At 36.6% G+C, this 17,437-nt stretch overlaps 1 protein-coding gene across 2 annotated transcripts in view; it reads left to right on the top strand.

The window, feature by feature from the left end:
• The window catches only part of ZFPM2 (zinc finger protein, FOG family member 2), a 493,438-nt gene that overhangs the window by 86,259 nt on the left and 389,742 nt on the right, over window positions 1–17,437 (top strand). The gene's annotated exons all lie outside the window — the stretch shown is intronic.

Raw genomic sequence — 17,437 nt, 5'->3', positions numbered from 1 at the left:
TAAAGAGTCATTTTTTTCAAATACCTAAAAATTTTCCAAAGATTTAAAATAGAATACCATTATATAATTAAACTACTTTAAGAATTGTTGGCATCTTTATAACATTTGGTTTCTATTTCTAGGAGTGTGTGATGTTATGCATCTACATTTATAAAACAAACTATTTTTTCTCTAATTAAATTTTGTGATTTTTCTCAATGTCATATATATTTTTAGAGAAGATTTATCCTAGAAGTTTTTTAATGTTTGAAATTATATAATATGTATTTTTAATTTGTCCTTCAATCATTTTTCAACTTAGGTATTTTACTTTAATTTTTAAAAATACAGTTAGCTTTATGAAGGGAAAATCCTGCATTTTATATAGTATTTTCAATTTATTAGTATAATGATCTGCTCTATTAAAAAAATCTATTTTATTGTCTTTTTCTCTTCAAATTTTATTTACCCTGTTCACTATTTAATAAATTCCCCAAGTTTATTAATTTTAAAGAAAGTATCAATTTTTAGTCAGTTTCCCATTGCTTTTCACAAAGAACCTCTGGGCTTCTCTGGTGTGAGACATATTGATGCGTTCAGATGATTTTGTGAGCACCGGCTATGACCTTCCACCTGTATTTCATCGTTTATCTTCAGGATCTCTCATGTGCTGACGGTGGCGTTCTTACTGGCCTTTGGCTACATCTCCTAGGCCGTCTGAAGTCAGAATACGTCTATTAGAGAAAGCTAACATTTGAACACAAAACTACCGAAACCATGCTACTTATATGTTTAAATAGTTACTTTTAAGAAAATTCTTATTCTTACATTACATATAATTTCTAATTATATTTCCTTGTAATACATTTATTTTTTTTAAACTACTAGAGCACCTAATAATATTTGGTCAGGGTCTATAAATCTTTTATGAATTATTGTAACAATCTATTCTTTGTAGGAAACAAAAATGGTATCTAACATCTAATTTTGTACATATAGGTTGTGTTATATTAGTTATATTGTTCAAATTCTCTCTATATGTTTTTTACTCCTCAGTGTATGGCATTGTGATAATGGTTTGTTAATATTTTTCACTCGGTGGTATTGCTATTAATTGATCTCAGCAATATTATGTAACTTTAATTTGCTAATTCCTTAAATCTTGTGCGAATTTAATATTTTCAGCATTCCTATATTTTCCTTTATGTTGATTGATAAATTTTTGCCTATGTCTTCATGTGGATGGAACACATTAAACATTTTTAAATGTTTAATTTAAAAAATTAATATGCGTTTGTTCTTTATTCTAATTTTAAACTTTTTCAGTTATCATGTTATATATTGCATTCTGTGTTTTTGTGTTCCTAATGATATTTTATTTGTGTTTTCTGACTATATTATTACTGGTTGATTTTAATATCTTTAATTGTATGGAAGGTAGAAATTCTCCTAAATGCTATCTTAAAATATTACTCAATTAAAATATTTTTATGGAATCAAACCAAGAGAGATAAAAATTAGGTGTTATGACTTCATTTAAACCCCACTTCCCACTTACCTATTAATCTAATCTATGTTTGCTAATCTTGTTAAAATTTAATTTCTCTTTTAACATATATTGTCTAATACTCTATTACCTTAGTTTGTGTTTAGGCTCATTAAAATCCAACTTCTATTTGTAATTTGATATTTTTAAAAAAGGATCTTTTTATCTATAGCAAGTCTCATTGTTCCCTGAAAATTACTTTTAAGCACAGTTTTTCCATTCTTAATGACTAATAATTCAACTCCCCGAAAATGGAAGAACATCTTTTAATAAGTTCTACAGAAATGGTGTCTTGTGATGTGGTTTTTGAGGCCCAGCAGATGCGACACTTTTTTGGTCAACATCACATATAAATTTCAGAGTCAACTGAAAATAATGTGATTTCTGACAGCCTTTTCCCCTAGAGTTATGCTAGCTTTCCCTCTGCTTTTTGTCATTTATTTATTTCTTTTTAGTGATCCACTTTGGTAGAGTGATAGATTTGGGGAGAAAAATGGACTTGGAGGTAAAAAAGATGACTCTTTATCATTGCTCTTTGAAACTATAACAAAGATGAACTTTTTATTGATTTTGGTTATTTTTCTTAATCTCAAATGTTTGGGCTTCCTTTGGGTCTCGAAATTATAAATATGCATAATTTTTTAATATTACACATATTGCCAACACTGCTTCTGATTACCAGGTTCCATTTGGTTTCCAATCGCTTGTCATCAGCATCACTAATTCAATTGTTTTGGACCATCAGGTGTGCTATATATTATTGCTTAGTATTATACATTTTGTTTTTGTTATTGTGATTTCATTGTTACAGTCTTTTCTTATTATATATTTAGCTTTTTGAAAGAATACCTTAAAAATCTTACAGAAAACATGAAGCATATTTTAAAAATATTATTGCATTTTATAAAGTAAATATATTTTAGAGGAAACAGGGAAGATTTTTCCTTTCTTAGTGTTTAGCGTATTATATGTGTTATGTTCAAAATTTCCCCCCATCACTAACCCTCACCTCCTAGGAGACCTTAGTTTATATTTTTTAACATATTGAAATAACAGAGCTAGCCAGGCTGTAAAGCAGAGGATCAGCACAATTTAGGACTTCTATCACCTCTCCCTCAGCTGTGTCCTGGTTGTTGGTTCTTTCTCCTTTTCAGAGGTGACAATGGCAAAGCCAAAACCATATAGATGGTGTCTTGTGTGGTTCTTGGCCAGGTGCCAATAGACACTCAGTTCATGATTTTTAAAAATTTATTTATTTATTTTTGAGTGAGAGAGAGGCAGAGCACATGACAAGAACACCCATCTTTTCCTATATGTGCCCTGACCAGGGATCGAACCGGCAACCTCTATACTCTGGGACGACACTCGAACCAACTGAGCTATCTGGGCAGAGCAGTTCATGATGTTTTCTCTGTATTAGCAAGAGTTCTAGTGAGATGTGCAATCTTCCTGGCATTGCAAAAATAACAAAACAACAACAACAACAAAAAAGCCCCAAAACCAATGTTGAAATCCATGTAGGAAGCTAGTCACTCTAAGGAACTTTTGTGGTCATTGATAAAACACAGACTTGGCCATAGGCCCTAGGTTCTTACCACAGATAACAGAAAGTGAAAGAGCTCAGTGAAGAGATCTAAATGATGTAGGAAGCTGAAGGATAACCAGCCTCTTTCCACAGTCAGGAATGTGTTCTTTCTTGTTCCCTGTGCACTGTAGTTGCTTCAGCCAATTTTATGGGAGTTTTAGGGCATAGCTTTTTGTCTTTATTCTCTCAAAAGTGTTTTTAGAAGTGCAGTTCTATGTTGTTGAAAAAATAGATTTTATTATCTAACTTATCGTAGAAAGTTTTTTTTTATTCAAACAGAGCAATTCCTTTCTTTTCCCCTTTTTATTTTAAATTTATTTAAGCTCTAGGTTGAGTTACTGATCTGTCACATTAATTTTCTCTTGATGTCTTATTATGTCTTATTCCTAGATACACAAGATGTTACTGTATCTTGTCTACAGTAACAAGAAAGCTTGCTGTTAAAATATTTAATTCAGCACAGCGTGACTCTGAATTTTTCAAAGAATCTTTGAAATTTTCCGTAGCTGTGTTTGGAATCCTGGCAGATGTCTTAAAAACATTTCAGATCCTCCACTCATCAACAGCTCATAAAAGAATTAGATCTACTTGACCACCACCTCCCCTTGCATCTCTTACTGTAACTATTTATAGAAGGTCATATATTGTAAAAACAAAAACAAAACCAAAGAAAGAGGTAACGGTTGTTCTAATTTAGAACAGCCTCATTTGTGTTACAGCTAAATCTCCAAGCTCTGGAAAGAGTTGTGGAGTAGAACTCGATCACAACAACTTCATCAGAGTCAAATCTCCATGTGGTGCATGAACAAAGCTCAAATGCAGTGGGTAAAATACATGGCCAAAGTCATATTGAATGTTTCTTCAGATGTGGAAAGGAGGCCTCATAGAAAACGATGCTGAATGAATGAGTTAAGTTTTCCATCGGAGCATACTCCAGAGCCCCGAGTCCAGGACAGTGTGTCCTTCAGCACAGTAGAACTAAACTATAGAGGTAGAAAATGATCTCATGGGTTTGCTGGTGAGATAATGGTTCTTTCTTTCTTTCTTTCTTTCTTTCTTTCTTTCTTTCTTTCTTTCTTCTTTCTTATTTTTTGCAACAGAGACAGAGAGAGGGACAGACAGGGACAGACAGGAGGGAGAGAGATAAGAAGCATCTATTCTTTGTTGCGACACCTTAGTTGTTCATTGATTGCTTTCTCATATGTGTTCTGATGGGGGGGGGTTACAGCAGAGTGAGTGATCCCTTGCTCAAGCCAGCGACCTTAGGTTCAAGCTGGTGAATCTGTACTCAAGCCAGATGAGCCCACACTCAAGCAGGTGACCTCAGGGTTTTGATCCTGAGTCCTCTGCATCCCAGTCTGATGCTCTATGTGGTCAGGCAATAAAGGTTCGCTCTTATCTTGGCCCTCACACTGTTGTAAGAATGTTGTCATTTATATCTTCTTCAGTTGCCCTTTTCCACAGGTCAGTGAGTCTCAGTGTGTCTCAGTGTGGGGTCTGTGTTAGAATAACTTGTGTGTAGGATTAGAATTCAGATTTCTAGGTTCTGTCCCAGAGCTGCTGAATCTCTGGGAGTGGAGCCTGAAAGTCTGCAGTTTTATCAAAATTTCAGGGTGAATCTAATTCACACTGAAACTGATGTCCATTAAAATAGAGATTAGTAGTTAAGGCTGAGGTCTGAGCGGAGAATGGCAGAACCAGTGGGAGGTACCCTGATTTTTCTTTGGAAATGCAGAGGAAATCAGTATATATTTCCATAAATTTTTTCCATACTTGTTTAATACTTGAGCCAAATGTTAGCCTGTGTCCAAGATGGAAGGTTGCGATAGGGAGGATGGCTGGGTGATTGGTGAATACTGCGTTTCTTTTTGCCGCCAGGAAACATAGGGCAGTAACAACTAAGGGGAGAATTAGATTGAACACTAGCTAACAGTGAATGACGTCCATTAATGGATTCAATATCTTGCATTAGCTGGTATGATTTACTTGTTTATATTTTATCCAAGCCAAGAGTAAAATATTTTAGGCATATAAAAGCAGAGAGTGGGGCATGACAGAATAATTTTCTAAACCATAGCAGGAAAATAACTGAACTAGGAAAAGCTTATTCATATAAAAATCATTCACATATTTTGCTTCATTCTGTATATAAGGGATCCTCGGGTTACAGGACAGTTTTGTTCCTATAACAGTGACATAACCTGAACTTTGGTGTAAGTCAAAACAGACCCTAGCCTAAGTCACTTACCTATCCTAACGCAGTTGTAAAATCATAACTTAGAATATAAAAACACAAGCCACAAAAAAAGGAAAAGGACATAGAAATACTGTACTTTAGTAACAGAAAAAAAATGACAAAGTATAAATGTAAAAAATTTCCTTACCCTTATTCCTGTGGCTGGCTTGCACACTGGAAGGGGCATTGCAAGGTGGGAGAGAGTGACCTATTGGGAGGAGGAAGCTGGAGAGGCAGGAGAACCTGCAGAAGGTGCTGGAGATACTGGGTTAGGTGAATCAGGATTGCCTAAGGAACATGCAGGAGACGCTGGAGATGATTCTACCTGTACTACAGGTGTTTCATCTAGAGAAGCAGCTGATGGAGAGGGGACAGGAACTGTTGCAGGCCTCTCTACCTTCTTAAAGAATTCGCGGAGGACCCGGGTTCAATTCCCGGCCAGGGCACACAGGAGAATCGCCCATTTGCTTCTCCACCCCTCCGCTGCGCTTTCCTCTCTGTCTCTCTCTTCCCCTCCTGCAGCCGAGGCTCCATTGGAGCAAAGATGGCCCGGGCGCTGGGGATGGCTCTGTGGCCTCTGCCTCAGGCGCTAGAGTGGCTCTGGTCGCAACATGGCGACTCCCAGGATGGGCAGAGCATCGCCCCCTGGTGGGCAGAGCATCGCCCCATGATGGGTGTGCCGGGTGGATCCCGGTCGGGCGCATGCGGGAGTCTGTCTGACTGTCTCTCCCTGTTTCCAGCTTCAGAAAAAAGAAAAGAAAAAAAAAAAAAAGAATTGTTCCCTATTAGTCTGGAAGGTTGATCACTTCTTCTCTCCCAAAATCTGCCTATAGCATTGCGAGGCAAAGTAATAGCCGAAACACTCACATCTCAATTTTTTAAAGTTTTTATGGGAGTGAGCGTTGTAAACTCAAAACATCGTATGTCAAGACTGTCATAACCCGAGGACCCCCATATACTATGGTGGTTCTAAGTAGTAATGGTTCAGTAAAAAACACATAACAAAAACAATCTAAAAAATACCCTATGTATTGTTGTTTAAGGCAAAGCATTATTTGAAAACAGGAAAACTTTTATTTCTGGATTTTTCAAGTTGGATGCATTTGTTTATAAGAATTAGAAAGCATGGGTTTAAGAGCAGTGGGGATTAAGTATTCTTCAAGGTGCAGATTTTCCTGTATATGTTTCCGTGCACTGAATATTAGGTAAATCCCAATAGGTCTGATATTCTGGTTTTCTATTGGAGGGAACGGATGTGCCTTTCTTGGTTTCAAATGAGAGAAGGTGATTGGGGTGAGACCCTTTCTAGGTTTTCATTAAATATAGCTTTGTTATCAGCTTTGAAATAAGAACTTTATAACATAACCACCTTCAGTAGGGTTAATAAGTGCATTTTGACGTTGACAGTTTGAAGGAGATAATGAAATTCTCATTAATTTGAAAAGAAGATACCAAGCCTGGTTTTGTACCCACATATAATGCCATATAGATAGGCACTTATGCCAGAGTGCAAAAGAATGTGTCTCCTGGAGGCTGCCGCAGAGTTTACGACACAAATACTGGAGTGCTGGGAGCTGGCGGGGGAGAGGTCATTTACGGTGCTCTCCACCTTGTGGCTTACCCCTATAACTTCTGCCTGTAAAGGTGCTTGCTTTTATTCTGTTGTAGGCTTTGTTGTCAAAAGGCGGAGGATATTTTCTTTTTAAGAGCGCCCTTAGATGCTTCCTCCAGGTCCCGGCTACGGAGCAGAGTAGTGTGGGTAAGCTAGCTCTGTTATGAGTGGCACCCTACCTGCTCGCCCGATTCTCCAGAGAGTAAGTGTTCTTAAAAATATAGCTGTATTGAGTGCCTCTGTGTCTTTAGGCACTCTTTTAATGTGCTAGTATAAAGTAAAAGTCTTTTTGAAGATATGTTTTATGGGGAAGTGCTGTCTGGGGCCTCTTGAGATGGTCACAAGTACTGAACCGAGGTACCTTTGTGGTGGTTTAATGACAGCACAGAACACTTGTTATAAAGTGCCTTTTTGATGGGTATCCCCAGAACGTGTCACAATTAGAGTGGAGTGAACGTGTGGATTTTGTTTTTACCTCGACTCGCAAAGCCCCTTCGTCTTGTTAGGGTTTTGCAACGACAGACCTGTGGGAGGTTTTGTAACCCTCCTAAGATGAAAGGGATATGCCCGAAGGAAATTTGGAAAATTACACATACACCTGTAAAATTAAGCAGATTCGACCACAGGTGGTACTCCAATACGCAGGCTCTTCAACAATGCTTTGTTTTGTGTGAGGAGTCTCTTTCTGGCCTTGCTGAGCACGTGTGTGCAGGACTGTACAGGCTTAGGGAGAATAGTCATCATTATTTACTATGTCAAACCCAAACAGAGGGCCAAACTGGCAGCATTTCAGGAGCAGGAGGCCACTCCTACTGGTGAAAAATGGAGCAGAGTTCTGTAGTTGTCCTTTACCTTGACTGTTCGGTTCGACCAGGTAGTACGAGGACATGCAGTTTTGTTAGCTACATATATGGGTTAACTAACTACTGAGGTCAGGCACGACACTGCTCTGTGAAATCCCACAAACCACACTTGTTTTGTGCACCATTACGAGGGGTTGGAGCAAGCGGTGATGAGCACTGGAACGAGGGATCTGGCTGGAACCTCTTTCTTTACATCAATTGCTACTGACTGATCGGCCCGCTCTGGCTGGCTGGGTAGAGGACGTAGAATATTATCACCTAGTTTGCAGAATTTAGTTTTTGTTTGATAAGAATTGGCTGCATTTTGGCCCTGGCCGGTTGGCTCAGCAGTAGAGTGTCGGCCCAGCATGTGGAAGTCCCAGGTTCCATTCCTGGCCAGGGCACAGAGGAGAAGCACCCATCTGCTTCTCCACCCCTCCCCCTTTCCTTCCTCTCCCACAGCCAAAGCTCCATTGGAGCTAAGTTGGCTGGGGCGCTGAGGATGGCTCCATGGCCTCTGACTCAGGTGCTAGAATGGCCCTGGTTGCAACAGAGCAGCGGCCCAGATGGGCAGAGCATTGCCCCCTGGTGGGCATGCCGGGTGGATCCTGGTTGGATGCATGCGGGAGTCTATCTGCCTCCTGCTTTTCACTTCAAAAAAATACAAAAAAAAAAAAAAAAGGAATTGGCTGCACTTTGAAGGCGCTTTGAAATTTTCAAGAAAACATGTTCTTTTTCTTATACAAGTTGTTATTGTTAAGAGTTCTTATTAATTCACTCAATAAATATTTCTCAGCCACATATCATGTGTAAGTGATTCCATGAAGATCCTTTCCTTTCTTACTCATAGTGCCCTTAAAAAGCTAATGTTCTGGGGAAAAAAAGCTAATGTTCTGTATTTATATCCTGGGTAACACCTGATGTTTTTGTTGTGTCTGTGGTGTTCACTGTGGGGGAAAACTCCTGCTTACCTGATCCCACATCTTCGAACAAACTCTGGCAGGCTGCGGGTGACTTTCTCCTGTATTCTTTCTCAGGTACCGATAAAGCTGTCTCCCTAAAAATGAATAAATAAATAAATAGTTCCTGTTTGAATTAACAAGAACAGACCATGGGTTTCGCATTGTCAATTGTAATTAATTTTCCCCAACAATATAAATAATAGTAATTCAAAGCTATGTACTAGACCTTTTTAAAAAAATTGACCCAATATCATTTCTCCTTGATTTGGTCTTCAACTTTATTACAATTAAATTCAATTGAAAAATTCTTATTTGTCCAAGTAACAAATGCCACAGCTAACTGCTGCCTCCAGTGACAAATAAAGGTAAGATAGAAATATAATAGGAGAAATAAAAAGAGTGCATAAGTAATTAGAATTTATGATGTCTAAGAAGCCTTCCTTGCCTTTCACATGTTAAAAGGAGTTATCTTTTTTAAAAAAATAAATGTCATGCCTGTATGCATAAAGGCTGTCTCCTTAGCTAGATTACGCACTTTCTTTGGGCTGGGGCCATCCATTCTGGACACTGCCTGCTCTTAATCCAGGATCTAACATAGTGCCTGTCAGGTTCTTCACTCAATAAATCCTGCTTAAATGAATAAAGAATGAATGAATGAATGAATGCATACATGAAAGTCTTATAAAGAAAACAAAATTATACAAATCTTTCATCCTTTGTACTTATTATCAGTTAATAAGGGCTTTTTATTATTGAAAACATCACTATCATATAAAAATGCATAGTTTTTGTAATGAATATACTTTTCATATTTCTTTATGATAGAGTACTATTTAATAAACCAAGAATAGCTTTATGGGGCTCGGGACTGAAACCTGATTACAAACTATTTGAATTTTACTTCCATCTCTGTCACTCATTTTTGGGTCAATGCACAAGGCATTTACTAATGAACTGAATTTTTCCAATGCTTGAGTTACTTTCTGAGACTAAATTAGTCATTAGAGATTCTAGTTCATATTTGTTTTTCTTCAATAGATTTAATTTTTTCTATGATATTGGTGTTTAATGTACTATGTAAGATTAGTTGCTGCTTGCTAGGTTTGTATATGTTCTAAGCAAAATTGTTGTGTTCTTGTTAGCATTATTCATTAATTTGAAGGTTGCCTAAGCAAAGCATTTTGGGGGGGGAACATTTAAAGAACTTAAATTGTTTTCTGATTTATATATAAGAAGTATTAATACTTCCATCTAGAGAAATAGCCAATGACTTTGTAGCAAAGAGTGTTACTCCCATTTTTATAAAATCAAAGAGTTTATCTTTTTCTCCTAAAGAAACAATTTGAATATAACCTGAACCCCCTCCCTCCCTTTTACAATGAAATACGGTCAAATTCAAACCTCCATTAAAAATTCTCTAATATCTTCTTTTTGCATTAACATTTCAAAACTCAATTTAAGTATTCGCAGATCTCATTTTTAATAAACTTAACAAAATTCAGGTAATTTCCTTCAACTTTCTAGATTGAAGTATAGCAGTTGGTGCAGATATAAAAAAAGGTGTACAACTATGAGCAAAGCCCCAAATCAATTATATATAAGAAATAACATAACACATGGAAAGAAATTAATCAAAAAGAACTTCTACTATATGATTCTCTGGTCTGCTACCTGCAGGCAACATACGCAAATGAAAAAGAAAATCAACATTCTTCTGGCAGATAAGAGAAAAATTAATAAAAATGTTTCCTTCCTACTCGATCCCCTGATGCAACTATTGTTAAAAGTGAGTGACTGCAGGAAGAACTTGGCTCGTTTAAAATACTATTTTTTGAGGCTACAGGAATAAGGTTTTATTCTTGCTGTTAAGCTCAATTACATGAGTTAGTATGGATTTGCACTGTCCAAAGAGCATTCCTCTTCCTTGCCCCTTCTCATTAAATGGCTCTGTGGGATATGCCTGAGACAAATGTAATAGAAACTGGGTGAGGAGCATTTTGAGGTGTGCCTACAGGGTAATGATGATTCATAGGGATGTCTGAGTACCGCAGCTGAAAACTCTGAGAGAGGAACTACTGAGAGCCACAAAATATGCCCCAGATAAAATTAGTAAAAACATCTTAGTACTGGAAAGAGAAATATTTTACTCCGTAAAAGATGGGGGAGGGAACATGTTTTGTGGATCTCTGCTTTATGGAGTTGCGTTTTTATTTTCCATTTGTGCGTGGACTGACATGACGTACATCTACAGACTGTATGAAATTAATTTTTTTTGTAATTAGAAGGGCTTTATATTTTGTGTTTTTATGAATATCCTCTAAAATTAACAAAGAAATATGAGGCTAGATAGACAACAGAGCATTACACAACTAGACATCCAATTTAAATATCAGCTCACCGCCTCATTTCCATCACATATAGAAAACATACTGTAAGTTTAGAAGGAAAGTCTTGTCTTAACTCCTTTTACCTAGTGTACAGCCAGTGGCTGCCACCGTCATGGACATGCGCATGCAGGTTCTCACTGGATTTGGCCAGATGGTAAAGAAACAGTGGAGCCAAAAAATGGTGGTCCATTCCTTTATTAAAGTCTCGCACCGGCCGACGAGCAAACAGGCAGGGAAAACACTTCCCTTTCATTCACAGCTCCCAAAGCCCTGACATATTCTCTGGTTCCACAACCAGCAGAATCTTCTCCGGTTCCTCATAGAATCAAAGGCCCCACCAGTCTCAGCGGAGCTCACAAAAGCCCCTCAGCTCTGGTTCCCATCTGTACACTTTCTCTTTCTCTGCACAAACTGACTTCTTTTTCAGCACTCTGCCTTCTCTCCTCTCTCTCTGCAAAACTGCCTGGGCCCACAAAGCCCCCTCCTCCAGCAAACACTAGCAAAACAATGGCCCCTCCCAAGCAAGAAGGTAATTTGTAATTTTACAGAACACATATACCTGGTGCTGCCCAGCGCCTTTTTCTAACAATAAAAGTGAGCAAACTCAAAAAATACAAATTTTACAAACTCACTTGTCCAACACTTAGCAACTAAAATACAGCATACCTGTATAGAGTTTTGCCATATTTGTGTATTCCATATGAACTGTGAACCAGCATTTGGCTGTCCCTCGTTTATACGATCATATTTAACGGTCAGAAGGTAACATCACATGGTAAATGTGGCTCAATTATTATGTAATAATTAAAAGATGAGTCATATTTGATTCAGTTGTCAGATTTAGAGATCTCCATTGTTTCATATGTGTTAGACGGTTTTATATACCTTATTATTCCTTTGTCTGAGTAGATCTCTTGCAAACAAGTTGAAAGCAGTACAAAACATTGGCAACTTGGGGACTGTATCACCATTTTTATTCATTTGTTATGATTTTTGAGAAATTTATTCCATTGGAATGTGTTCTTCTATGCATGAGTAAAATGATATTCAGTTTCTGATGGAAATTTTTACTATTAATCCTATCCGATATGAAAATGATCTGAAATGGCATAGATTAAGAAGCACTGGAATAAAAAGGTTTGGAAATATTTGTGTTTTCGCAGCAAATTCACCTCGCAGAATTTCTGAGCACTCTGTGATGGATTATTGTAATTATTGCGAATGATAATATTTTAATGTGACTTTCTTCCCACCTGTCAGCTGTAATCAAGGCTGCCCAGTATTCTGAAACAGTCTCATTTTGCTAGGTGGCTAGTCTTGTGCAGCCTCCAGGATGTTTAGAATATTAATGTGAGGAGAGGAGAGGGAACACTCTCTGTGGTTCTGTTATGACAAAATATTTGCTTTGTTTTACCCAAAAGGAGTGCAAAACCTAACTAAAATAATGTATAATAACTTAATGTTAGTGAGTGCTTAAGAGAAAGGACCCGTTTTGGAGGATAGTGCATCAAAACCATAGAATTTAGCATTTCTTCCCCCTCTTCGTCCTTGACAATGTATATTAATTTCCTTAGACTTTAATTTTTTTCTTTGCCTCCTAGTGAAGTGCTTTAAATTTATAGAAATGAAGATAATATGACATGTAGGTCAGAGTGGTATAGTTTATACTAGACTGACAAGGGAGGAATGTATTTATTGAGACACATAGGTTTAAAGACACATGTATTTAATTGAATACTTTCGATGCCGGCCTTTATCATTTCTTATATTTTCTCATTGTATTGCTTATGTTAAAGCCTTTTCCCTTTGAATTCTTATATATCTTCTATATTTTTTTCTACTTGGTTTTTTTTCTTCACCTTTAATCTCTTACTCTAGTGAGTTGCTACGAATAGGTGTCAGGATTTCTTTAACTACCTGAATTGCAGCACTGATTTTTTTTCATAAATTCATTTATCTGGGGAGGGAAGTATTCCTCAAACTGCTTCTTAACCACACAAACCCAGTTCTTTATTTTGATTTCGTTCAGTGATCATGCTGCCACTGTATATGGTGGGACTATTTAATCTTGAATGTCCCATTTGTCCTTTGCTGACTCCAGACCATTGAAACTACCATCCCATGAAAAAACCTACCTCCTGTTGGCCCAGCTGTTGGTACTGGCAAAGTGAAAGGCTTCACCATTCATTGGATGATCATCAGTCTTGTCAGGGGCTGTGAATGTACACAGCCTTTCTTGCTTCCTCTTTATCTTGAGGGCAAGGTAGCTCTGGTCCATTCAAATGGTACCCGAGTGCACCCCCCTTCTGAAAATGGAAGCATTCCTTTGCACCCACCAGAATCTCCCACTAATCTCTATTTCCATCCATTATAAAATATGAAAGGATGCCTACTTATTCTGAGAATTGATTCAACAGAATTATGGGCCCAGCCTATAGCATTGTCATATTCATAGCTTTAGGATATACAGCTAATTTTTTAGCATTTTAAAATGAGGTATTTATATTTACAAACATTAAGATTCTTAATTCTGGTGAGTGTGTTTGACTATCTGGAAATCGGAGGCCATCGAAGAGCTGAAATTCAGATTCCCTTACACTTGCCTGCCAAGTGACCTCAATTGGAAGTAATTTTCTCCATGAGGGCACAGGGAACTCAGTCATGAGCCTTTTCTGAGTAGATGTTACTATTTGTGTCAAATTATGTGTGGCGATTTTTCTAAAGTGGACTTCTGTGACCACTAATCCATACATAAGATGTTCCTTCATTCCCTCCTTCATTGGTGCTATTAATTGTACCTGCACTTCAAGTTTCTCTTACCATTTCAAATATTAGTTTACGGCCACAAATTATGTGTAAAGTTTTCCTGTTAAAGACACAGGCGATAGAGACAGTTGAGTGTGGAGATCTGATCTTAAACCATAAATACTCTGCATTTTAAGAGAAACCTTTTTTTTTTCCAGAGTCCGAGTTGATAGCCTGGCTGAGGGAAACAATTAGCAATTTCACATTCCACAGAACAGTAAATTACATAAACCTGGAACTGGCTTTGCAAGAAAAAGGAGTTGGACAGTAAATCATCATTCTGTGGCTTGTTCTAAATATCAACATTGGGATCTCATGTGTGTTGAGCAATAAGCTCAAAAGAATTTTTTACCTTTTGTTTTGGTTTTATCATTGGTTTTTGAAAATGACTGCTTCTTTTCAATAACATGCTTGAATTTGCAAAGTGATAGCCAACACATAAAAATAAAAAAAAACAGTCCCTGAGAAATGGAATACTATACTATAAATTACGATATTATTATAATCTTAAAAACATTTTATTTATAGATTTTAGAGAAAGAGAGGAAGGGGGAAAAGAGAAAGAGAGAGATCAGTTTGTTGTTCCACTCATTTATGCATTCATTGGTTGATTCTTGTATGTGCCCTGACCAGGGATCAAACCGATAACCTTGCCAGATCTGGCCGACACCCTAACCAACTAACCTACCAGCCAGGGTGAGATTTTATTATAATCTTTAATAAATAAGCAATTTTGTGGATGAGCTTCCTTTTAAATTTTCACATGAGGTTTTCCATGTAATCCTTAATAGAACTATTAAATTTGAATTTGATATCATGCTATGGGAGCCAGTTTTTTGTCATTGAGTATTTTAAATAATTGTTCAATTATATAGGATCTTTAATAAAAACCCTTCTAAGACTGATAGCATATATTCTCAGAATTTCAGTTTTAAAAAGAAAGCATTTTTATTACTATTGATTTTCTTCTTTTAATATTCATTTTTCTCTTTATAGCATACAGACTTTAATAATGAAGAGCCACCAGACATAAAAAAAGGAATTTGCTAAAATATATATGAACTATTAAAAATATTTATTTTACAACTAGACATGTTTTTGTTAGCAAAACTCTCAGTATATATTCAAAATGAAGTATATATTGTCATTTCTGTTATAACTAGTATTAAGGCCATTACTATACAGTATTGGTATAAAGTATACAAATAATTAAATATTAATATTCAATTATTTTAGTTTTGATAAAGTCTACAAGATAATACTTTTATTTTCTACTATATTTTCTCAGTAATCTGTGAAGAACAGCAAGAGGTTTCTCAACTTTTTTTTTTTTTGTATTTTTCTGAAGTGAGAAGCAAGGAGGCAAAGAGACAGACTCCCACATGCACCTAACCAGTATTCACCCAGCATGCCCACTTGGGGGCAATGCTTTGCCCATATGGGGCGTTGCTCCACTGCAATCTGAGCCATTCTAGCATCTGAGGCAGATGCCATAGAGCCGGGGCCAACTTTCCTCCAATGGAGTCTTGGCTGCGGGTGGGGAAAAGAGAGAGAGGGAAGAGTGAAGAAGCTGATGGGCACTTTTCCTGTGTGCCCTGGCCAGGAATCGAACCCAGGTTTCTCAACTTTAAAGACTAAATCTTTAAACATCTATAAATGGTTATGTTAATATGAATTAACCATTTCTGGAGACTTTCATGTGTATGTTATCTATATTTTATAGTGTTTTCTATAAAAAACAACTAAAGAAAGACTTGCACAGTAGTATTTTTAATAAATTATATGAATAGTAGCATTAATAAAAGGTATATTTAAAATCTTGGCTTTTTAAAGTTAAATTTATTGGGATGACATTAGTTAATAAGATTATATAAGTTTTGAGTGTGCATTTCTCACATCAACTTTTTTACTTATTAGCTTGTAACCTTTTCTAGTAAACTAACCTCATGAACTTTGCTTTCCAGATCTACAAAATAAAATAGTAGTGATTCCCAAATTATAAATGAGAAAGCTTCACACATCTTCTTTTGACCAAAATTGTTATATAATTGTTTTGAAAACAATATGGAAATATATCCCATTACTCATTAGACTCAGAATTCATTAGAATTATCAGATAAATGTTTAATGATTATAATTTACATCATTACTACTTTATATTTCTTGCATATATTACTACTTGACAGTTGTTTTAAAAGCTGAAAATTATAGTTTTAAATTTGAAATAATGTTAAGAAATAAAAACTGAGATCCATGAATGTGATTTGTACAAAGACCATGTTTTTGTTTATTTTTTAAGCCCCCCACCTCGAGGATGAGAAAACACATTACCAGAGTGTTTGGAATTAGGGCATTATTTCTCCCTTAACCTTTAGTTTTAAAACATGCATTTTAAAAAATGACCAAGAAACTCCATATGAAATTTTTTGCTTGGATGTTTCTTAATTAAATCCATGCAGCTCATTCTCTCCATAAAAATGTGTCCTATGAATTTAGCCCTTGGCAAACTGACTTTTTGGGAAAACACCAGATATACACTGTGTTGTATGTACCTATTTCTGTTTTCCCACACATAAATATAAAATTTCTTAACATACTCACTATTTTAAATTATTTATGCATTGTCTGTTAGTCCCGAACATTTTCTAGCACATTGCTAAGAAGTAAGAGAAAGAGACTGCCTCAGTCTTTTAAGTCTTGAGCCTGTCTGATGAGACCGCTGACGGGAGTGACAATTAGTACAAATTACCATAATCATGTTCTTCAGAGAGAATGCCACATTGCTTCTTTAGGAGCAACTTCAGGATTCTGCTTAGAAAATGAGTCCGAGACTTTGATTCTTAGGGCAGTTGGAAATTACAGTCAGCCCTGTGGTATTCCCACACGGTCCACCTCTGATGCCCTGAACGACAGCCCTCCCTCTCCTTTCAGTCAGATAGGTCCATTAATGTAGCGCACCTCACTGTCATTCACGCTAAGGAAGTTGTATTTTTATTACTGAAGAAGTATCGCATAAATACAAATTACATTTTTTCATTAGAAAACTACTTTTCATTTCAGAAAAAAAATTCAATTAATTATGAATAGGGTTATGCTTTTCATCAGGGAGAGAAAGGTGTAATTTTTTTTTTCCAAGCCTCAAACATATAGAATGAAATCTTTTCTCAGCATCCACTCTTAAGATGGATTTTTAAAAGTGTAGACTTTTATTAAAAGCTCAGTTCAATTAAAATGCATTCAATTACGTGAAATCTTTATTAAAATCTCAGGTAAAATTGTACGACGGTGTAAAAGAGACTTGTACTCTTTACCGGGCAGTTGATTCTAACAAATGAACATAAGGCGCACGGCCTTGCTCCTGAGGGGAGCACTTGAAAAAAAGGAGCTTTGGTCTTGGAGTTGGGGGTGGCGCCAAGGTGGAAGCTGCTCTCTATGGAGTAATTCAGACGCTGGTTTCTTTACACTTCTCATCATGGGTCAGTG

The sequence above is a fragment of the Saccopteryx bilineata genome, chromosome 3 (assembly GCF_036850765.1).
Source record: "Saccopteryx bilineata isolate mSacBil1 chromosome 3, mSacBil1_pri_phased_curated, whole genome shotgun sequence".
NCBI classification, from domain to species: domain Eukaryota; kingdom Metazoa; phylum Chordata; class Mammalia; order Chiroptera; family Emballonuridae; genus Saccopteryx; species Saccopteryx bilineata.
Note: the sequence above shows the minus strand (reverse complement) of the source record. Positions and strands in the feature narration are given on the sequence as shown.